Source organism: Grampus griseus, assembly GCF_964374135.1.
Source record: "Grampus griseus genome assembly, chromosome: 1".
Lineage (NCBI taxonomy): Eukaryota > Metazoa > Chordata > Mammalia > Artiodactyla > Delphinidae > Grampus > Grampus griseus.
Window position 1 is genome coordinate 132,408,812 of NC_139017.1, and position 23,989 is coordinate 132,432,800.

General features: G+C 40.4%; 1 pseudogene across 1 annotated transcript; it reads right to left on the minus strand.

Annotated features, from left to right (window-relative positions):
- Positions 1 to 13,463: 13,463 nt before the first annotated feature.
- LOC309830191 (bridging integrator 3-like) lies at positions 13,464 to 19,350 on the minus strand (annotated as a pseudogene). Its single transcript has 2 exons — positions 19,308 to 19,350; positions 13,464 to 14,169 (listed from the first exon to the last, which is right to left on the minus strand). The product of its transcript is annotated as a bridging integrator 3-like (transcript).
- Positions 19,351 to 23,989: the final 4,639 nt, after the last annotated feature.

Genomic DNA, 23,989 nt, shown 5'->3' on the forward strand with positions numbered 1-23,989 from the left:
AATATAGAGGTCGGATGGAAACTACGACACACTATTCTGCCTATTGCCTGGGCTGCTCGTCTTCCTGACAGTGTGCTAACATGAGTGCAGGGAAGTGGAATGTTGGTGCCAAGATCAGGTTTTATTTGGAGGAAACAGAGTGTTGGTTACCAAAGGCAAGACTATGAGCAAAGATCCAGGTGACGCACCTAACAGACCCCAGTGTGAAGGCACCTAACAGACCCCAGTGTGAAGGCACCTAACAGACCCCAGTATGAAGCACTAGGATGACAGCTGGTGGAAACAACCACCAGGGAAGGCAGGGGCACTGAGGAAGGGCGGGCCACAGCTGTCTACTCGAAGTGGTATAGAGAGCCTTTGGCAGTTACCACGATTGGGAGGATATACAGATATCATTTCCAACCTTAAAGTTTACATCATGCACCATGAGCATGCACCTTAACATCGCTAAGCCTCAGTTTCCTCATCCATAAAATGGGACAGTCAGACCTCTCTCAAAGTGTTGTTGTGAAGTTTAAATGTGATATGTCTGTGAAGCCCTAAAGAGTCCATCTGGTACCAAATAGGTGGCTAGTAAAAGGATGCTTCTTTCTCCCCTCCCTTAAATCTCCCACAGCAGAGCCTCTGCTAAGGAACCTCTGAACTGGATTTAGCTGCATAGTGTTTTTCTCCCAGGCTTTCCCAATAGTTCTAGTCAATTTATCTCTTTACACTCTAAATAGCACGCCATCAATTCATAATCTGGCTTCACCTCTTTACCCTCAAGGAGATCTCCCTTGGCCCACCACTCGGAGACCAGGTGTGAAAGGGTAATCTGCTATCAGTCCTCACAAGTGTGAGTAGGGCTGATGATGGGGTGATGCTGTGACAGAGGTGTCCACCTGGTTGCCTGACTCTCTGCTCCTTTTCATGGGATAAAGCCATCTGGTCCCAGAAGACTTGCTTTTCAAGGAAGCAAAGACAGAAAGAAACCTATACTGATCTTTCCCACCACCTTCTCTCCCAGAAGCAGAACCTTCCCAGTTTTAGTGCCAGAGATAACCTTTTCAGGATGATTCACTCAGAAAGACAGATATGAAAGGCTGAGGAGGCACTACTGCTTGACAAAATACCAGCCACAAAAAAAACCCAAGCAAGTTTTTATTTTGCTGGGCAAATTCTTTCAACCGATGCATACCTACTGGCTGATTAAAAATAAAGGTGGTTATTTATTCTTGAAGAGGCTACAGCAAAACGAGAAAAAGAAAAGTCTTGATTATAGTTGTAGCAGCATGTAAAGGCTGGCTGAGCATTCAGCTGAGATTTGAGCTTGAAGTTCTGGTACCAGATACAGTTTAGGATTCTAGGGAGGAACAGGAAATGGCCTAGCTCAGAGTATTCCTTTCCACTTCTTGAGTCCATTTATTTTATGGGTCTGACCGCATGCCAAAGCCATTTGGAGACTTCAAGAGTTTAAATAGCGATGTCCAATTAATAAGGTATAAAACCCTGCAGCTTCCTCACCCCCATGCATTTAGCCAGCCCCTCTCTGTTCTGACTGTCTAATTGATAGGAGACACTCGCAGGCCTGTGTCTCTGCATCCAGGCCAAGAATGGGAGCAGTCGGAGTGGTCTCCAGCATGGGTTTGTGTGTTTGGAACCATTTGAGCAGTCATGTCAAGACGAATTACTATTCCTCGTGGACATGGTGTCTATGATTGGAATAGGATGAAAGCTCTGGTAGTTTTATTTCTTTCTGAGACATTCTGGAACATTTTAGCAGTGAATTTGTTTCCTGGCTTTTTTGGACTACAAACTCCCCACATATTATTTTAATAATGAGGCATTCTGCTGAGGGATTAATGGAATAGCTTTGCGGTGTCCAAAGTGACAATTAAAGCTGTTGTTTTTTCTCAGTGATGCATTCGTCTCTTTCGAAATGATTATTAAAAAAAAAAAAAAAGCTCATGTTTAGATTTCACCTCTGCTTGAACAGAGTCAAACTGGAAAGTATATGGGAAACAACTTGGTTCCAGGAATATTCAATCATATTTAATGGAAGGGTCTATTAAATCTTTCCTCTTCTGTTTTGTTTTTTTTTTCCCCAACTGGTTTTAGGTTAGAGCAGGTATTCACTACCAAATTTAGAAAGGCTAAAAAGCTCTCTTCTTCTGGATGAAGCTTTTTGTTTGGGGGAGGGGGAACACAGAGACAATCTTCAATCTCTTCTCCCAATAATTTGTAGATTACACAAACCCTTGTGCTTTTAAGAGATGGTTCCTCATTAGATGGCACAACAGAATAAAATAATTGTCCTCTATTATCCTTGGGAGGCAGGGCCAAGTATCCCACCAAAGACCTTATCATATCAAACAACCACTTTAAACGCAATGCGGAATACAGGCTTTATGGGAAAACCTTGGATTTCTCCCTCCTGCCAAAGGAGGTCTAAAAGATGAGCCCTTTTGTGGCTCTGGAGTTTCTCTAAGAGGTGTACCAGATGAAAGATGACTAAAGACATCCCAGATGGAAGAGTTGGCTAACAGCACTGCCATAAATACCTGATGGATATACAAGCCTCTTGGCGTGAAATATAGTCTTTGCTCTGATTTACACTTTTAGGGCATATTTAAAAGAATGCCACATTTGCTGTGGGCGGGGGGGCATTAATAAAAAGTGTTTTAGATTTGTGGGGAGAGGGTAAAGAGATCCTCTACTCCTTGACATATACATTATTGTTTTTCCTCACCAGAACTCCTTCTTTGTCTCTAAGGACATCTTTGCTTTTCTGGACAGGTTTTACTCTTTGTTGGTTGGTTGATTTTTGTTTTTTGCAGAGAGGGCAAACTCCATTCTTCTAGATTGATTCTGAGAATATTTTGCTGGAAGGAAAAGCTGTGATGTTATGGAAATAGTGTTGCCCTTTGAGTCCAGAGATAGGACTCTTTTTCTGTATATAACTCTGTGCTTACTTTTGTCACACTGTTGGTTACAGTGCTGTGTCTGGTACTTTGTAGGCTCTTAATAAATATTTGTTGTTTATCTGAGCCTCAATTTTCTCATCTGCAAAATGGGAGCTAGCAATATCTACACCACAAGGCTTCAACCCATATTTAACAAGAGCCTCTGTATGCCATATTCTTTGCTCAGCACTTTCTTCAAGAAACCTGTACAAGTACAGGATGGAAAGGAAATAAATAAAAAACAAACCAACATGTGAGAAGGTCATCACGTAGTGAAATCAAACAAACCTGAGTTCAAATCCCAACTCAGCCACTTGCTGGCTTAGTTACTTAGGGAAAATTACTTAGCCCATCTTGGCTTCCAGCTGTCAATTTGTAAAATGGAACATTAATAGTTCCTACCTCATAGGGTTATTGAAAAGATTAAATAAGATAATGCATTAAAACTCTTAAGAAATTGCCTGCGTATAATAAGTACTCCATAAATCTCAATCAGCCATTTGGCTGGACTTAATGAAACCTAATGCCTAGAATGAACTCTTCAAAACTTTTCTCTGATCAAACCATTGCTCAGGTGATATTTTTATTTTAGGACATCACAATTTTATTTTAGGACGTCACATCCAAAAAAGAATCCCTGAGACAATGAAAGGTTTTGAAATCATTTCATATGAAAAATGATTGAATAGACTATTATCTAGATTTAAGGGGGAAAAAATCCATCACTATATACATATTTGAAAAGGGATTCAAGTCCTGAGGGATTTTTAAGAGCAATACTGGAACCATCTGATGGGGAGGTTGATACCACTTCTATTTAGAAGAGGACCTCCTGATATTTAAGCCTTTCTGAAAGTGGAATTTTCTCTTTCATGTAGATGTTAATCTCCTGCCACTACAGTTAAAAGAGTAGGCCTATGCTCACTATGACATGGATCTGAATATAAGGTAGAGGAATGGACTTCCTTTCACCTTAAATGTTCTGTGACTGCACATAATGATTAGCAGGCTGACTCTCCTACTATTATACATTGAATGGCAAAAATCCAGACAGATCCTGTCTCTCCAGCTACTTAGTGGTAATGTGTGCTACAAATTCATTCTGCTAATTCCATTCTGTTTATAGAAAGTCATCACTCTACTGTGATGTGTCCTTCCTCGGGTACGAGGCCAAGCCCTTCACATTTCTTCTTGATTCTGTTCTCCCTCATAGTCTCTTGGTTTAGCTCTTAAGCCTCTTCCTCTCTAATTTTTTGTCTCCTGCGAAAAGGAGCCAAACCTCAACCTGAAAATATGCTCCAAGCTCTCCTGTGTTTCTATCTAACACTTCATTTTTCATCTTTTATCTCAGCTGATAAGGTGCTCTTGCTGTCTCCGGGTACTCAACCCCTACTTACTCCTCAATCCACCAACCTCCCTAATCTAGAACTGAAACAATTACAGCAAATTTCTCAGAGCTTCCCCATCGCCAACCCCAATAGTTATCTTTCAGATCTTTGCATGCTCTCCTTCTCTTACTCTTTTTTTTTTGAATCCTTCCAAAGTTTATTATTATTTTTCACAATCTTCTGCAATTATGTTTTCAGATAAATTCAACAGAAAAGGCCAAAAATATGTAACAGTATATATTTAGAAATCTCTAAAATATTCAACTGTGGTTTTTTCTTCTTTTTCAAAATGCATCATTTTATTTTCCTCATAAGACAGTTATAAACCTTATCAATGTGACAGTCACGTGATTTCTTTAATCTCAAAATTTCCATGAGCATTCCTGGAGCTTATAGCCGGAGTAGTCCTGAGATTTCAAATATTAAATCTTTCCTCATAGCCACAAGTTCCTTTGATGTTTGAGTTATTAAACACAAAATCACTGATAATTTGTCTTCAACCTTGTTCATTTCCTGTTCCTAAAAGTGTCAGCTATGCTGTTTTGTTTTTTTTTTTTTTTTTTTGATGAGCACTCTGATTCCATTTAGCACAACTTTTTTTTTCCATCAGATTTAGGTGAAAGAACAGAACATTTAGGAATGAATTAATAATACTAGGGATTCTATCCAACAATTCAACAACAAAGAAACAAACAAACAATTAAAAATGACCTTATCTTACTCTTATCTTTCCAGGCTTGTCTCTCTCTGCCCACCACAATTACCCACATAGATACACTGTGGGAACGGAGAGAGGAACACATTAGCAGTAGTATGGAGGCAGGACATTTTGAGGACATATAAGAGAAACCATGAGTGGTTCATTTTGACTCACTTTGGCCTGAGTCTGATGGTGGTGGTGGGACCTAATAGAATTTAACAAGGCCTTAAATTCTAGGATAAGGTACTGAGAATTACTTATATCTGCAACAAGAAACCATTTTTCTTAGTAGGAAATTGTCGTGATCTTTAATTTTTTTCAATTTATTTATTTTATTTATTTATTTTTGGCTGCATTGGGTCTTCATTACTGCACGTGGGCTTTTTCTAGTTGTGGCGAGCGGGAACTACTCTTCCTTGCAATGAGCGGGTTTCTCATTGCAGTGGCTTCTCTTGTTGTGGAGCATGGGCTCCAGGTGCGTGGGCTTCAGTAGTTGTGGCTCATGGGCTCAGTAGTTGTGGCTCATGAGCTCTAGAGCGCAGGCTCAGCAGTTGTGGTGCACGGGCTTAGTTGCTCCGTGGCATGTAGAATCTTTCTGGACCAGGGCTCAAACCCGTGTCCCCTGCATTGGCAGGCGGATTCTTAACCACTGCACCACCAGGGAAGCCCAGATGATCTTTAATTATAACACATTGGATAGACGACTCGAGGTAGGAAAACCATTTGGAAGGATCTATTTATTTTCTGCATCCTTTTCTGCTTCCTATCTAGTAACTGTGTTGTTTCATTTGGGGAAATGGTATTCAAAGTGAGCATTTCCTTGATTTCAGAAGAGCTTATAATATTGCCACTATCATGATGAACTCCCCAAAGCATAGCTATGGAATACTGATGGTCCTAGAGATGGTGTGGGATGGGCCAGAGAAAGGGCATTAAATAGCCTTGAAACACATGACAAGAATTTCAGTTATCTTTTAATCCATTCAATGATACCAACAAGGAAAACATCATTTTGGTGATCTGTATCTTTAGCATCTAACACTTTGCTAATCTTCAGTTTTACAAAGAAATTATGCCTTAGGCACAGAGCCTTCTAGACATAAGACTCTACAGCAGGAATTTAATAATGTTCTTTTTTTTGTTACTACCATCTATTTATGTCAAGTGAAATTGCTTTCCATTTATGTTGGCATTATGCATCTTCCTTTTAAAATGCATTCATTTAAGTAAAATTTAAGAAGGAGGGAAGTTGATTTACAGAAAAATGTTAAACAAAAGTACAGGGCTATGCAGTTGTGGTGAAAATGAGAAAGGGAACACCAGTGAATAGAATTTGGAAAACCATAATTTGGTAGAAAATGTGGAATTTGGAGTCAGACAAGATTGGCTTAATATCCAAGGCATACTGAATAATGTAAGACAATTTTCTTAAAAGCCTTAGTGTCTTCATTCGGAAAAATGAAGAAAATAATACCTTCTTAATAAGACTGTTGAAAGGAATTAAAAGAGGAAATATTTTAAAAGTGCTGAGCACAACACAGTACTTAAGACACATAGTACATTTCAGTGTCCCTTTCCTTTCCTTTACCTGCTAACCACTAGGATTGGCCATTGCTCCCTGTTCCCAGGGTCCCCCCTTTCACAGTGTACCCTGTAGGCAGGCTCTTGTGTCTGATGGCCTTGGAGTTCTCTCCTTGCTAGTTTCTCTACTGACAGGCTGGCATGGGGCAGTCTGTCCGCCTTCTAGGAGGGGGAAATGCCGGGTTGCAGGTGGCAGGAACTCCTAGACAAGCTCTTCCCGTAGGCATCCTACTTCTGCCTCTTCACCAAGATGTAGAGTCTTTTGTTTCTCCTCCTCTCCCCTTCTATGTGCAAAGCAGCTAACAATCTGCCCTTTAATTGGTTCCCCTATGGAGGAACTCACGAGCCCAAACTGGTACAGTCAAAACACTGAGAACCAGCTGATTTCTGACTTCTTAAGGATTCTTCACCAGATATAGAGTCAGACCCTACTGCACTTCTTATAAGCTTGGGAAAAACACTCAGTTTCCCTTTCTGAGTCACAATTTCTTATCTGCAAAATGGAATTATTAAGGACCTCTTTTTAGGGTCATTGTGAGCAGGTAAAGTCTTCTAGCGTAGTGCCTGGCATCTGATATGATGGCCATTCCACGGTATCAGTCCTCAACAAGTATTACCACGTTCATGGACAGAACCACCATTTCAGAGCTGAAAAGAATTTGGAGATTATTAAATTCTTTCTCTCATCAGAAACAAGAATCTTCTCCAGCTTTAAAACTGTCCACTCTCCAGCTGGAGGCTCCCTTCCTTGAAAGGTAGGTAGTTCCATTGTTTGATAGATTACCGTTGTTAGTTACAAGTTTGATTCAAATACTGAGTTTAAATTTGCCTTCATTTAATCTGCTGTTCTTTCTGGAGCAAGACTGGATAAATCTAAGATTTAATGATTTATTCATCATTATTAATCTGTTTCCAGGTGGCTTCTGATCTGTCATTTCTAGAAACTCTCTGGTTCCTGTGAAGGACTTTCCCATTGCCTTTGGTTTCTCAGTACCGTACTAGATGGTTTTCCCCTAAATTTCAGTTAGTCCCACGAGCCTCATTATGTCATTCTGATGCAAAAAGAACCCTAAGACACTCAGACAAATACCTTGCATTACTTCTGGGACTTCTAGACAGCAAACAAGAGTCCTTAATAAAGTAGCATCTAAATGGGAAGACAACACAAGTTGTCTTCAAAACCTAGAGTCACAGAAAGATTGAGGGAGGAGGGCAGCCACATGGTGGGTAGGGGAACAACCACTGCATAGAAGAGTAAATTCAGTGTAGCGTGCCCGACAGGACATGAAGAGGCCAAAATCACACCAGGTAGGAGCTGGGAGAGCCCTTGAACTTGCTAGCTATTTCTTTCTGTTATTACTAGAGAGGAAGCTGGAAGCTGCCATGGAGGAATAATATGTGCAACCACACAACACGTTAGTTAGGTCCCAGTTCTCTGATGCCTAACCCAGTGCTCTTTCCCCGACACCATGTCATCTCCTGCCCACCCACTACACTCTCCCTCCTGATGACTGTCCAAAGCCTCAAAGCCTCATTAGACCACAGTCGATGGAGCCATTTTCAACTCTAAGAGTCTGCACAGTCTCCAACAAGGCTCCTAAAGCCTTTAATCCTTAGAATCAAAGGATATAAGAGTCTAGAATCTGGGAAGTATTTAGATAGTCTAGTACAAGTCTTCATTTATAGAGGGGAAAACAGAAAAGAGGAAAGGAAAAGAAAGGAAAGGAAAGGAAAGGAAAGGAAAGGAAAGGAAAAAGGAAAGGAAAGGAGAAAAAAAAAGAAAAGACCTGAATTACTTTCCAAGTTTACACCTCTTGTTATGGACAGAGCTGGGATGCAAGTAATAACAATAACTAAGTTTACTGAATGGTTATTATGTGTCAGATACAGAGTGTTATGACACTTACAAACATTGCTTCATTTATTGCTCTCAACAAATGCACAATTTTGCCTGTGTTTTTCAGATGAGGAAACCAAAGCAGGTAGCACTAACCTATCTCTTGAGGGACAATGCAGTTAGTTATATGCAAGACAGTGGGGATACAGAGGTGACTAAAACCCCACCATCATCAACATGGTGTATACAGTCTGGTCATAAAGACATAGACATAAACAAGTGAGTGTTGGGCACTGTGATGAGTGCAACAGTAAGAAATTTGGATAGAGGCAGCTCAGAAAACAAAGTAACCAATTCCCCTCTGGCCTACTTTACATACAAATTAGAATCCCATTACTCTCTTTCTTAACATTAGAATAAAGGCATTTTCCATGTATAAGAACTATTTTTTATAAGATCCTCATAATATTCTATGAAATAGATAAACTATCATTTATTTAAAAAAAACTTTCTTATAATATTCATTATTATAAATCAGTCTTCAAAAAACATCTTTGAATACTAAACATTTTTCCCCTTTTTCCTTTGACCACAAAATGTAACTAGTGGCTCAAGATGTTCCAATTTCTTTCCCCAAAATCACTTCCCTCATTTTACATACAGGTAGTGAAGCCCACGTCCAAAAGCATTAAGCTGTTTGACCATGTTAAAATAATTAATAAGTAGTTGATCTGAGCCTGGAACACAGGTTCATACAGTTTCCAAGGTGATGCCTAAAGGTTATAGGAGAAAAATATTTCTCTAGGTTGGGGTTTCTCCATCTTAGTACTATTGATATTCGGACCAGATAATTCTTTCTTCTGGGAGAGTATCCTGTGATTGTAGGATGTTTAGCAGCATCATTTGCCTCTACCAAATAGATGCCAATAGCACCCCGACACACATACCAGTTATGATAACCAAAAATATCTGCAGACAAATGTCCCCCGGGTCGGGGGCTGGCAAAATTGCCCTTGGTTGAGAACCACTGCTCTAAAAGTTTCCTGCTACTTTGATCTGAAAGCATATCCTCATTGACAGAAATGACAGTAACAAGACAACTTTTTCAGTATTGAATAGACTTTGATTCACAACTATATGTGGACAAATGAACCAAGTGTAACTTACATATTAAACCTCAACAAATTCAGGATAAGATGTCTGTAAGAGTTTTGAAGTAGGTTATTCCAAAAAACAAGAAGAAATATATTATTCTGAAAGGCTTTTAGGATTCCTGCTGGTGTCCAACAGAATATATGATCCACACAGACAATAAAATGAAGGAAAAGAACATAGAAACAGACATCAACTCCACAACTATCTTGGTCTTCCAAGCTGCTAATCTCCGAGGATTTCTCTGAAAAGACAAACCATATGGAGGGCTTGTTACCTGGCACTAGTGTTTATGAATCCTTGGGTAGTTATACAGGGCCTTGGGAAAACTCTGGCAATCAATAAGGAAGACTGTAAAGGAATCCCTTTCAGCTAACGCATAGGGGTCTGGTTTCTTAGATCACAGAATTAAAGGGGTCAAAATCTTGTAATGAGTCTACATATGTGGCCACTGATTGCATCCCCTACCATTCTGATTTCAAGAGACCATGGTTAGAGGGTGCTAGTGGATCTCCCAAAACCCATTCAGCATAAAGTAAGCAGAATTTGGCACAATTTCAGCTTTGCTTCAATTGCTCTCATATGTGTATAGAAAGTAAAGTCATAACTGGGTGGAAAAATGGCCTGGAAGTTTGCTTCAAGATAAAATGCCACCCAATGCATAGAGTCAAGGATTTCACAAAGGAGGACTGGGCCACTGTTCTTCTTCATGCATCTCTACATCCTATGTCTTCAATTTGATGACTAAATGCCTGACCAACAGCACATAGACTCCTAGGTGTAGCAGAGGGGAAAGAAGCTCTAGTAATTACTAGCTGAGAGCTCATAGGCAGCTTTCTTCACTTCTCTGAATCCCAGTTTACTTAATTGAACATATGTCCCCAGATTTTGAGGGGATTCAATGAGATATTATATAACTCATCTAGCACAGCATCTACTTCATGATAAACACTCAATAAATGTTAGTTCTTTTTCCTTTTATTACTCTTCAATAGTCAGGCTGTGGGCTAATGAACATTCTTCTTATCTTGAAGGTCTTTGGGCATTTTGCTAAATAAACTCTTCAGTTAAAATCCAGGATAGAGTTGGATGGTAACCTCCGTAAGGAAAAGGATTGTGTTTGTCTTTTTCTGTTAAATGAATGATACCTTAGTACTTGGCGTATATTAGGTGCTCAAAAAATCTTTGCTGAAAGAATAAATATATAAATAAATAAACTGATCAGACAATAACGTCTTGGTATTGGGAAAGGAAAAAATAGCATTTCTTTAGTGCCCACCTTGTGCTAATCATCTTGATATACACTCTCCAGCCATTAATTTATTTAATTTTCTCAAAGTTTAGTCCCATGTTTTAGAAGATGAAACTGTGGCTTAGGTAACTTGGCTAAGGTCACTTGGTAACTAAGTGGGTTTGGCTGAACTTCAAAGTCCTAACCCCTAGTACAGAATGTGAACTTAATTGGAAATAGAGTCATTGCAGATGTGATTAGTTAAGATAAGGTCATACTGCAGTAGGGTGGGCCCTTAATCCAATATGACTGGTGTCCTTATAAGAGGGGAGATTTGCACAGGAGGAATATGTCCATTTCATGATGGAGGCAGAGACTGGAGTGGAGTCCAAGGAATGCCAAGAATGGCTGGCAAACAACTGAAGCTTGGAAGCCTTCAGGATACCAACACTGCTCAAAACTCATTTCTGAGTATCCTGTACCCTTGATGTGTATCTTGAATTGGCATTTTTAAAAACGGACCCTTATTTACCTGGATATAATAATAGTGCCCGCCACCACCATTGGACAGACCTGGTGCTCGAATGTCAAGTTATTACACACTAGGTAATCTCTGGCATGTCTTCATTGGCATTATAAAATGTGGCCGGAAAGACAGGCCCTCAGAGTAAGAAGTCCGTATTGGTGGTAGGAAACTCAGGTTAGGAGTACTTTTGTCACCAAGTATCGGTTATTTAGCATACAGCTCTCAAATGAGACTCGTCTGTGTTTCTGGATGAGATGATGGCACTCTGTTCAATCTGCTAAATGCCACTGTGCATAGAATAACATCTTGAGAAGCTACCTAATGCATAAGCTGTTTAATGCTATAAAATATACTACCTAAATTAAATGCCACTTACTTTTTCAGAGATGAATTAATCAACATCCTGGTCAAATTCAAAGCTTCTTGATGTATAAAACCTCATAAATTATAGGGGGGCAGGGAGGGAGGTGCACGAGGGAGGGGATATGGGGATATATGTATACATATAGCTTATTCACTTTGTTATACAGCAGAAACTAATACAACATGGTAAAGCAATTATACTCCAATTAAGATGTTTTTTAAAAACCTTCATAAATGGAACTAGCCCATCAATAAGCAAAGTATAACGAAAACCTGCCTAGATATTTGGGGGTGGGGAGCGCATGTTATTCTGATTGTTTTTTTGCTCCTCAAATTAACAATCTCTGTAGAGGTAAACAAAGACCCCCAATAAGCACTGCTTATTGTCAGCAAGGGAGGCAGCCACTACTATAGCTTGAATTTGGCACAGACCCAAATCCAAGGCAGAAAGAGGAGTTGGAAAGCTTTATGGTGGCAAAAGGGGAAGGTGCGGGCTGATGGAAGGTTGAGGGAGTGGGGAAGCTGGAGGTGGGCTGACTAGAAGACGGGCATCCTACGTAACTGCTGAGGGAGAGCATATTTGGCTTCCCCTTATTGGTCCTAAGAGGATGGGTGTGGGCAAAAATGGCAAGCTGTCAGTTTAGTCCTGACCACTTGGGGCTGATTGCTGCAAAGGTGTGGTTTGACTCTCTGACCTGAACCCCACCTTTGTTGTCTTCAGTCAACTGAACACATGAGGCAACACCCAGAGCAGAGAGACACAGGCTTCTGGCAGGGAACTCTGGGGCCTCAGTTCGATGTCTACCAAGGTCCAAGGCTGCACAAACCCAAAGGCATCTTCTGTTGAACACCCTCAGGCAGTTGTTCCTCCTGGCAGCTGCAAGGTGTCTAGAATTCATCCCAGATGTCCATGGGACTGCCTGTTCCTAGTGCCTTTCCCTGAAGAATCGCCTCAGGACATAGCTTTCGCTTTCTGACCCAGCCCAACTGCCAGCACAAATCCACTGTCCTTGCTTTGAGGCTGTGACTCCATCTGTGACATTTTGTTTGGTAGGATACTTGCATGAGTTGAATCCTGGTTACCTAGGGAACATACAAGACTTGGAGCACTTCCTTGCACTTGACCTAAGGCATAGAAGTGGGCTAAACCAGGCTTTGCCATGCTGGGAGGTTGGAGTGAGGGGCTTGTTAAAGCTGCAGGACCACAGCTCTCAGAGGGAAGGCTGAATTCGCAGCCACACACATTCTTGGAGGGAAGGGCCTCTTCCGGGACAGGGGAGAGTCTTTGAAGTGGAAAGGAAACAAGGATGCGTGGACTCCCAGGATAGTTCTTTTGGAGGTAAATGTGATCTCAACCACTCAGGCAAGACTAGGACCTCAAGTAAGCTGAGAAAGCCCATGCCCTTTGAAGTCTGGAAGCTTGCTCTGGCTCTAGGCCAGGATATACTTTGAACAGTTTGGAAATAAGAAAGTCCCTGGGGTTTTCTACACTGCTTACCTGTGTCTCCTGGCTCTTGCTATTGGGTGGGGAGACAGCAGCCTGCTTGGGGTTCCTGGTGCCAAGCTCATTCCAAAGGGCTGGTGAGGCAGGGTGGGAGCCGCCTCTGTCTCCAACCTGCCAGGTACCATACTTCTCCTAAGGGAGGGCCTTCTGCTAGGCTGATGTCTGAACCTGAACTTGAAAAGGTCAAAGGCTCAAGAGGCTGACTGGTGTCCTAGGAATCTTCTGAAGGGAAGAGGGATTTAGTCATCAGACACAATAGAGAGGTTCTGGACTCCCTCAGTTTGGTCTCATTCTCCCGGAGTCTCCTGCTGCCCAGACCTCATCCAGGTGTCCAGGCTGGTCAAGATGTTGGGTCAAGTCTCCAAAGATCTTATGTGTCTCCTGACCTGCTCTTGGATCAGGGACTCAAAGCTGAGATGGAAGGAGTGGAGTTGGCTGTTGTAGAACCTCAGCAGCTCATCCAGGAGCTGTTTGTTCTTGGCTTCAAGGTCATCCCATACAGGCCAAAGGTCTTCTGGGCAGCACCAGCCCTGCCTTCTCCTTTTCCTCATACTTCTCCACCTTGGCCTGCAATCACCTATAGTCCTAGTATATAGGAAGGCTGCTTCCTACCACCTTCTCACCACCATGCTGAGGTTCTGGAAGACACTGCCAAACTTTTTCAGGGTTCAGTAATGGTCTTTCAGATCTGGTTCACTTTTTCCTGGTTGAAGGTATCCATCCACTTCATGGCCATGTCCAGGGTGGTCACCATGTTCAGTAAGTCCTGGTCTTGCTGGCAGAGGGGATTAGAGAGTAAGTCTAAGGACATCTTCACAGCAGATTTGATGACCAGGTCAGCACTGGGACTCTTCTTCATGTCCTTTCTCAGCCTCCTGGTCTGCTCTTCCAGCTGCTGGAGTTTTCTATACTTCCTTTCACAGTCTCTCTCCACTGCTGACCAGTCTTGGAAGGAATTCAGCTCATGTTCATGAATGTGGCCCTGCTGCCAGGATCTTCAGCTGCAACTCGGTCCTCCTTTTTTTTTTTTTTTTTTTTTTTAAGGAGACTTGTTTTACTTAGAGTGGAAAATTCTGCCAAGGACAAAGTCAACACAACCATATGCATGGAACACAAATATATGTATGGAACATTACATATACAAAGGGTGCTTGTAGGGTTGTAGCAATGCAGAAGTAAGAAGTTAGGAACAGGGAAGAATTCTCCCCTACAGGTTTCAGAGGGAGCATGGCCCTGACTTGATTTCAAACTTCTGGCCTTCAGAACTGTGACACAATAAACTTCAATAGTTTTAAGCCACCTCGTTTGTGGTGTTCTGTGATGGCAACCCTAGGAAATGAATACATATCCTCTGTGCAAAGTATTGCCCAGCATGTTAGAGATTCTCTCAAAAGAATGTTCCTCTCTGTTGCTGGAGGTGCTCAAACACAAGTAGGAAGACTACTCAGTGGTGATGTTGTTGAGGAATTTAAATTATTACTTATTTTTAAGAGTCCCACGTAAGCCAGATTCTATAATCTTAAGATATGAAGAGCTTGGAGGGGAATGATTCTGGCATTACATTACAACATTTGGAGGTGACTCTGATGAGTATTACCAGGACAGTTAGATTTTTCTAAATTGGCCCAGTCTTATAAGCTACAGCCACCAATTAGAAAAATATTTTTTAAATTAAATTTATTTACTCATTTATTTTTGGCTGCATTGGGTCTTCGTTGCTGCACGCAGGCTTTCTCTAGCTGTGGTGAGTGGGGGCTACTCTTTGTTGCGGTGCACAGGCTTCTCACTGAGGTGGCTTCTCTTGTTGTGGAGCACGGGTTCTAGGCACGCGGGCTTCCGTAGTTGTGGCACGTGGGCTCAGTAGTTGTGCCTCATGGGCTCTAGAGCACAGGCTCAGTAGTTGTGGCGCACGGGCTTAGTTGCTTGGCAGCATGTGGGATCTTCCTGGACCAGGGATCGAACCCGTGTCCCTTGCATTGGCAGGCAGATTCCTAACCGCTGCACCACCAGGGAAGCCCAGAAAAAGACTTTTTTAAAGTGCTGTTAAGGTCTTTCTCAATGATTTATCCACTTTCAAAGAGTGTTCGCCCTCCATGTGCACTGTGGATTTAACTGCTTTGTCTATATCTTGCCATTTTTCAGACCTAGGAGTGAAAATGTGTTTCAGGTGTGAAATACTGTCTTGAACTAAGAAAGCAGGAGTGACTAAGACTCACCCAAGCCCTCCAACAGAGCCCCAAACTCCTTACCTGCTCTTAGAATTTAAGTATTAGATGCCTAAGACTGTGGAAACCACCAAACCTACAAATGATTGAGTTATTTGTAGTGAGGTGGATGGACATAGAGTCTGTCATACAGAGTGAAGTAAGTCAGAAGGAGAAAAACAAATACCGTATGCTAACACATATACATGGAATCTAAAAAAAAAAAAAAAAGTTCTGAAGAACATAGGGGCAGGACAGGAATAAAGACACAGATGTAGAGAATGGACTTGAGGACACGGGGAGTGGGAAGGGTAAGCTGGGACGAAGTGAGAGAGGGGAGTGGGAAGGGTAAGCTGGGACGAAGTGAGAGAGTGGCAGGGACATATATACACTACCAAATGTAAAATCAATAGCTAGTGGGAAGCAGCCACATAGCACAGGGAGATCAGATTGGTGCTTTGTGACCACCTAGACGGGTGGGATAGGGAGGGTGGGAGGGAAACACAAGAGGGAGGAGATATGGGGATATATGTATACATATAGCTGATTCACTTTGTTATAAAGCAGAAACTAACATACCATTGTAAAGCAATTATACTGCAATAAAGATGTCAAAAATAAACAAACAAAAAGCAAATTTTTTTAAAAATTGCACAAATTTCAAAAGTCTCTGGCCTATGTTCCTTGTTGGAAATGGAGCCTCCTGCCTTTTTAGTGTTAAAGGAGTCTCAGTTTCCTTCTTGAGATTATCCCCCATTATTGGATATTGATTTATTATTTTCATAAAATTGCACATGGGAGCCTGTTGCCTGAGACCAGTCATAAATTATAAAAACGTGTTCAGCTCCTCTGTAGGGACTGATCGTCTTATGGGGAGAATTACCCAGAACTAAATTTAACTGCTTTGTATAGGTTTGCAAGAAGGTTTGATGTCCCTGGCCCTCTAATGAGGAAGGGAAAGTAGAAAGGGGCTAACATTTTCTAACAACCTACTAGGGACCAAATTCTTTGCATGGTACTTAATTTAATGCTCTTAACACAATGAAGCACAATCACCACCTGCTTTGATAGAAGATAAAGTAGAGGCACAGAATGATGAAAGACTTTCCCCAGGCTAGTGAAGCAGCAGAGCCAGAGTCAAACCTAACTTTGTCTGCCTCTGAAGTTAAACCTCTTTCCAATTACTGCATTGCCATTCTAAAGTGGAGTAGTAATATCTCAGCTAGAGGTGGACAGAGTGGTTTTTATTAATATCAACCTAAACCTTGTGCTCTTCAAGTTCTGAGAGATTTGCTCCAAGGCGCCATTAAGAAAGGACACTGATCCAAGGGCTATCAATTAACACGTTCTTCATACACAGCTATAAGCAGCTATTTAAAACCTGGGTAATATCTTCCTAAAAATACGTATCAGTTGTCTGGGTATTTATGCCCTATCACTCTTGGTTTTCCATCCTTGACTCCATTAATAGAATTTTCCTTAATTCCCTTTCTCTTTTTATGGCTTCGCAAGAGGCTAATTTGCAGGCAAAACTGCTAATTTTACAGTTGCTTTCTGCTTCCTCAGCACGAGACTGACTGAGGAATTATTAATAGAAGAATAGGATTCCCTTTTCATCCTTTTGCTACTGACTGTTGTAGGAGGTGGGAAAAACTCCATTATTTAATAACATTTGTTCCTCTTGAAAGGTCATCATTCCAGCCTTTCAGTTTCCACTAAAGTATAGCAGTATCAGCAGCCACAGCCACCTTCTCTTCCTGAAGGGATTCTGGAATTCCTCCAGGTTATACAGTTGGCATAAAACTGTCTTTGAGATCCTCCTTGGGAATGGGGTCCAGCTGGGAAATTCTCTCGGTATTTCTGTGCATTTTCCAAATAGTAATTTCTAGCCACAATTATTTTTAAATGTGCCAGTCACCTACATTCCTGAAAAGGATGCTGAATTTGGAATATATTAGTTGAGAATTGTATTTGGCTGCTCATAGCAGAGAATAGAAATAATAGTGGCATAAACAAGAAAACATTATTTTTCACATAAAATATGTTTTACAATAGACATTCAGGATTGGTATGGTGAGTTCACATTGTCATCAGAGACCCAAGCTCCTTCTGCCTTTCAATTTTATTGTCACTACCATGTAGTTTCCATCCTCACAGCTGACCTATGGTCTCAGATAGCCACTGGACCTATGACTATAAATTTATGATTCTAATCAGGAATCAGAACATAGAGTAAAGGGCAAAAGGGACAGATCAGCTGTCTCTCCATCACTTATGGGACTTTCCCATAGGTCCTCGCAACAGATTCTGTTTATATCTCAAGCTGTAAGGGAGACTGGGAACCATACATAGTCTTTTATCTGGGCACACTGCTGCCTCCATAGTAACTAGGGTTATCTTACTAAGAAGAAAGGGTAGGACAATATTAGAGAGGCAAATAGCGTGTCTGCTACATGGAACAAAGAGAATGACTAAATAAAATTAAGCCAATAAACCCTTACTAAGCACTTATTTTATGCCTGGAGATGAAATAGAAAGTTTAGATTAATTCCTTTAAGGAACAAAAACTTACCTACATTATATACCTCATGTCTTCTTAGCCTAGAATGCTTTTTCCTTCCTTGTTCACCTGGAGAACTTGTATTAATTATTCAAGGCTGTTCTCCAATATCACCTGCTGTCTGATGCTTCCTTGGAAGATTCTTCCCAGGAAGAATTAATCTATTGCCAGGTGCTCAGCTCTGTCCCTATAGCACCTTATCCTTCACTCTACTTCACCACTTAATTCCTCAGAGGCAGTGTGCTGAAGTGAGGGTAACATGAGAAGTAGGAAATGCTGACGTCAACTCCCAGGTCTGTTGCTTACTAGCACTGAGACAGATGCTTTTGCCCTTTGGGCTACAGTTTTCCTGCTGCAGAAGAGAGAACGCTAAGTTCCACTTCAGGGACTTTTGTGAAGATTAAATGAGATTTCTTAGGAAATACTATCCAAAAGAAATTTATATCAGTCATGTCAAAATTAAATCAAACTGATGTGAAAGTCCAAAGCATTTTTTAAAATAGAAAAGGTTATTACAAAATAGTAAGTTTTAAATTCCTGGTAATTTTAATGATTCTAAATCTATATGGACTTAAGATAACCTCAACATAATGTAATGCAAAAGAATGAAAGTGAAACTTCAGATAGAAATAGATAAACCTATGACCTATTAGAATATTATAACACAATTATCTGTGAAAAATTAAGCACAAAGGTCAGTAAAGAGCTAGAAAATTTGAACAACACAACTAACATGTTTGATTTAATGAATATCTATCTATCTATATCAGTCTTGAATCAATGTCAGAGAACACACATCCTATTTAAACACATGCAGACTCTTTATAAAAAACTGTCCTAGGCCATAATGCAATCTCAACCGATTTCAAAGAATTGTCATCATACAGACCATCCTCTCTGACCATAATGTAACTAATGCAGTGAAAAGTTACTCACAAAAATATAATTAAACACAATATAAAATTGGAAATTTTAAAATTTACTTTTAATGCCAACCCGTTAAATAAAATTCTCTACCTACTCTCCAACATCCTCACAGCAGAACTGATCAGAGAAAAATCAAAACCCTGCTGATTGGTCTCATCTTACATTCATGACCATTAAACTCAAGCAGAACTTTAAGATTGCTTGGTATTCATGCTAATTTCACTCATCCTCCTACTCTCTTATGTAACTACTCTACACCTTTTTCTCTTTCCCCAAACCACGACCCCTACTCCCATACTTCCTCTCAGCTTAGACCTTGCTTACTATTTCTCTCAGAAGAAAGAAGCAATCAGAAGATAACTTTAACAAGCTCACACAGAAAATATATTCACCTGTTTCTTCTTTAGCTTTTCTTATGACGGATAAACTCTTCATGTACCCTATGGATTTCAACCCCTCCACTTTTACACCAAGTCCCACTTTCTGTCACCCACTCAAGAATAGCTCCTGCAATTCTCCACCTTATTTCCTATGTCACAAATTTTCATAATCACACAGACATGTAAATTTTCCCATCTTATAAAGAGAACATATTTTCCTCCATGTACTTCCCTCTCCCCTTTTACAGAAAAAAATCCTTACGGTGGCTGTGAGAATCCATCTGGTGACCTCCAACTACAGGGAGTGTAACTGACCAAGAACCCAATTGCTATGCTCTAAAATCTACCTCTACACTTGCACCAAGGCCATGTTTCGCACAAGCGACTTAGTCAGTGGCCAAGTATAGCAGGAACACTAAAGCAGGTACGTTGAGTCCACTAAATAAGACTCCTCTGATGCCTTTGGCTACAACTCTCTGATAGCCTTATGGAAATGTCCTTTAGTCACGTGGTAGTCTATGACGTGTCCATCCAACCTTCAGTCCCTTTCCCCCTCATGAAGGTCAGACTTACAAGCAGTTGAAGGACTATCCCAATCTTTTTAAGCTCTCTCCCCACTTTCTCTAACACAGGTATGTTTCCTAATAAAATCCTTGCACATTTAATTTCATCTGGGAATCTGCTTCTCAGAGGATTCAAACTAATTCACTCCTCTGAAGAGTTTACTTTCCTCACTCTCCATTCCTCTCCTCTCACTTTGTCTTGAATCCATCCTAATCAAGTTTTTGAGCCACAACTCCATTGAAACTGTTCTTGTCAGCAAATTCCAAGACTGCTCAATTGAAAAATTAAACTTCTCCATATTTTAGTTGCTCCACCAGCAGTATTTGATACAGTTCATCCCTCCCTCTTCTTCAAACTGAAAGGCTGACAGGATATACTAAACTGTAACTTGTGTATTCAACTGCTACTCACCTTCTCCATTTAGATGTTTTATACGTATCTCTGATTTAACCAGCCCAAAACTGGGGATTTGATGATCTTCCCTCCAAATATTCATTCTCTCTTAATCTTCTTCAATCTGTAAATGAACATTCCATCCTGAAAGAGGGGACACTACTACATATCCTATGGACATTAAAAGGTTAAGGAGTAATACTATGGACAATTCGATGACCACAAATGTGATAACCGAGATGAAATAGACCAGTCATTTGAAAGACACAATTTTCCAAAACTCACACAAGACAATCAGAATAGGCCTATATCTATTAAGGAAATTGAGTTTGGCTAAAGCTGGTCTTTGTCTTCTCTACATTAGTGAATCACCACTTCAAACAATTGCTTACTTTCTTCCCTGAAAAGCAGTTTCTGGTTATTGGACTGGCCAATATTAATATTTTTATTGAGTAATCAATATTCCATTTATTGAGTGTTTCCTATGAGATATTATGTTGTGCTAGCTGCTTTTGATATATACTTCTTCTTTTAACAACCATCCCATTTAATGGATGAGAAAATTGTAGCTCAGTGAAATTTAGTTGTTTGTCCATTATCCAACAGTTAGCTGAATGGATGACCTGGGATTTTAAAACAGCTGTCTGACTCCAAAGCCTGTGCTTTCTCTATAGCCCCATGCTAGTGCATAAGAAGGTGCCCTAGAACCTATGAATCAATGAGATATCACTGTCCATTCACTAAAGGGTTAATATTTTTGCCTGCTCCTGTTCTAGCTTCTTGGAAGAAGATGTAGGGTCTTTACCTCTACAACATCTACCATGAAGCTCACCCTGAGCATTTGATCTCCTGCTAGTATGCTTTCTGATACATACTGGAAAATAAAACTAGGAAGCCAGGCATGGTTTAGTCATACTTGTTAAACTTTTATGCTACCAGTCAGAAATGATGTTGACCTTAAAGTTATGATTAGAAGCACACATTCTGAAAAAGAACACAGTTCAATAACAACAAAACCAGTAAGACCTGGGAGAGGCTTCTGAGAGCCCACAGATGATATGAAGCATAAACAGCTGCTATATGATATATTATTGCCTCTGGCATTCACTATTTATGGTGAAACTGTAAGGTGGTACAGTTTTTCCCTGTACACATGTTTTTCAAGAGAGAAGGAGGGAAATCATGCAATTTTTTTGTAGTTTCAAAGGGGCAAGAGAGAGGAAGTGGTTTGAGAGGGACAGAAAATATGGTCCACCCACTTCTGCTATCCATTGCCTGCTTTCCAAGCATGTGAACTGAAGTGTAAGAAGTCTGGTAAACTGGAAAGTTAGAGTTGTTACAGACAGATATGCCTTTGATATCATTTCTTTACTACATTTTTATTGAGGTAAAATATAAATAACATAAAACTTACCATTTCAACAATTTGAAGTGTACAGTTCAGCGGCATTAAGTACATTCACAATGTTGTACAACCATTACCACTATCTAGTTCCATAATTTTTCTTAATCATAAATGGAAACCACATATCTGTTAGTAGTCACTTCCTATTTCCCCCTTCCCCCAGCTCCTTGCAACTAATAACCTCCTCTCTGCCTCTACAGATTTTCCTATTCTGAAGGTTTTACATAAGAAACCTACATACGGAGGCAAAAGACCTATACACCAAAAACTATAAGATGCTAATGAAAGGAATGAAAGACGACACAAACAGATGAAAAAATATACCATGTTCTTGGACTGGAAGAATCAATATTGTGAAAATGACTATACTACCCAAAGCAATCTACAGATTCAATAAAATCCCTAGCAAATTACCAAAGCAATTTTTCACAAAACTAAAACAGAAAATTTTACAATTTGTATGGAAACACAAAAGACCCCAAATAGCAAAAGAAATATTGAGAAAGAAAAACGGAGCTGGAGGAATCAGGCTCCCTGACTTCAGACTATACTACAAAGCTACAGTAATCAAGACAGTATGGTACCAGCACAAAAACAGAAATATAGATCAATGGAACAGGACAGAAAGCCCAGAGAAAAACCCATGCACATATGGTTACCTAACCTATGACAAAGGAGGCAAGAATATATAATGGAGAAAAGACAGTTTCTTCAATAAGTGGTGATGGGAAAACTGGACAGCCATATGTAAAAGAATAAAATTAGAACAGTTCCTAACACCATACACAAAAATAAACTCAAAATGGATTAAAGACCTGAATGTAAGGTCAGATACTATAACATTCTTAGAGGAAAACATAGGCAGAACACTCTTTGACATAAATCACAGCAGGATCTTTTTTGACTGCCTAGAGTAATGAAAATACAACAAAAGTAAACAAATGGGACCTAATTAAATTTAAAAGCATTTGCACAGCAAAGGAAACCATAAACAAGACAAAAAGACAACCCTCAGAATGGGAGAAAATATTTGCAAACGTAGCAACTGACAAAGGATTAATCTGCAAAATGTATAAGAAACTCATGCAGCCCAATATCAAAAAAACAAACAACATCAGAAATTGGACAGAAGACCTAAATAGACATTTCTCCAAAGAAGACATACAGATAGCCAAAAAACACATGAAAAGATGCTCAACGTCACTAATTATTGGAGAAATGCAAATCAAAACAACAATGAGGTATCACCTCACACCAGTCAGAATGGCCATCATTAAAAAATATACAAACAGGGGAGAGACCTTCAAGATGGTGGAGGAGTAAGACGTGGAGATCACCTTCGTCCCGACAAACACATGAGAAATACATCTACATATGAAACAACTCCTATAGAACACCACTGGACCCTGGCAGAGACCTCAGACTTCCCAAAAGGCAAGAAACTCCCCATGGGCCTGGCCATGTGGCTGACAGAGTCTGGGTGTTCCAGCCAGCTGCCAGGCCTGTGCCTCTGAGGTGGGAGAGCAGAGTTCATGACATTAGTCCACCAGAGACCTCCTACCTCCACATAATATCAAATGGCGAAAGCTCTCCCAGAGATCTCCATCTCAACGCTAAGACCTAGTTAGTTCCACTCAAGGACCAGCAACATACAGTGCTGGACACCCTATGCCAAACAACTAGCAAGACAACAACACAACACAACCCAGTAGCAGAGAGGCTGCATGAAATCATAATAAGGTCATAGATACCCCAAAACACACCACCAGACACAGTCCCACCCACGAGAAAGACAAGATCCAGCCTCATCCACCAGAACACAGGCACCAGTCCCCTCCACCAGAAAGCCTACACAAGCCCCTGAACGAACCTTACCCACTGGGGGCAGACAACAAAAACAACGGGAACTATGAACCTGCAACCTGCAAAAAGGATATCCCCAAACACAGTAACTTAAGCAAAATGAGAACACAGAAAAACACACAGCAGATGAAGGAGCAAGGAAAAAACCCACCTGACCAAATACATGAAGAAGAAATAGGCAGTCTACCTGAAAAAGAATTCAGAGTAATGACAGTAAAGATGATCCAAAATCTCGAAATAGAATGGAGAATATACAAGAAACGTTTACAAGGATCTAGGAGAACTAAAGAGCAAACAATGATGAACAACACAATAAATGAAATTTAAAATTCTCTACAAGGAATCAACAGCAGAATAACTGAGGCAGAAGAACGGATAGGTGACCAGGAAGATAAAATAGTGGAAATAACTACTGCAGAGCAGAATAAAAAAAAATGAATGAAAAGAATTGAGGACAGTCTCAGAGACC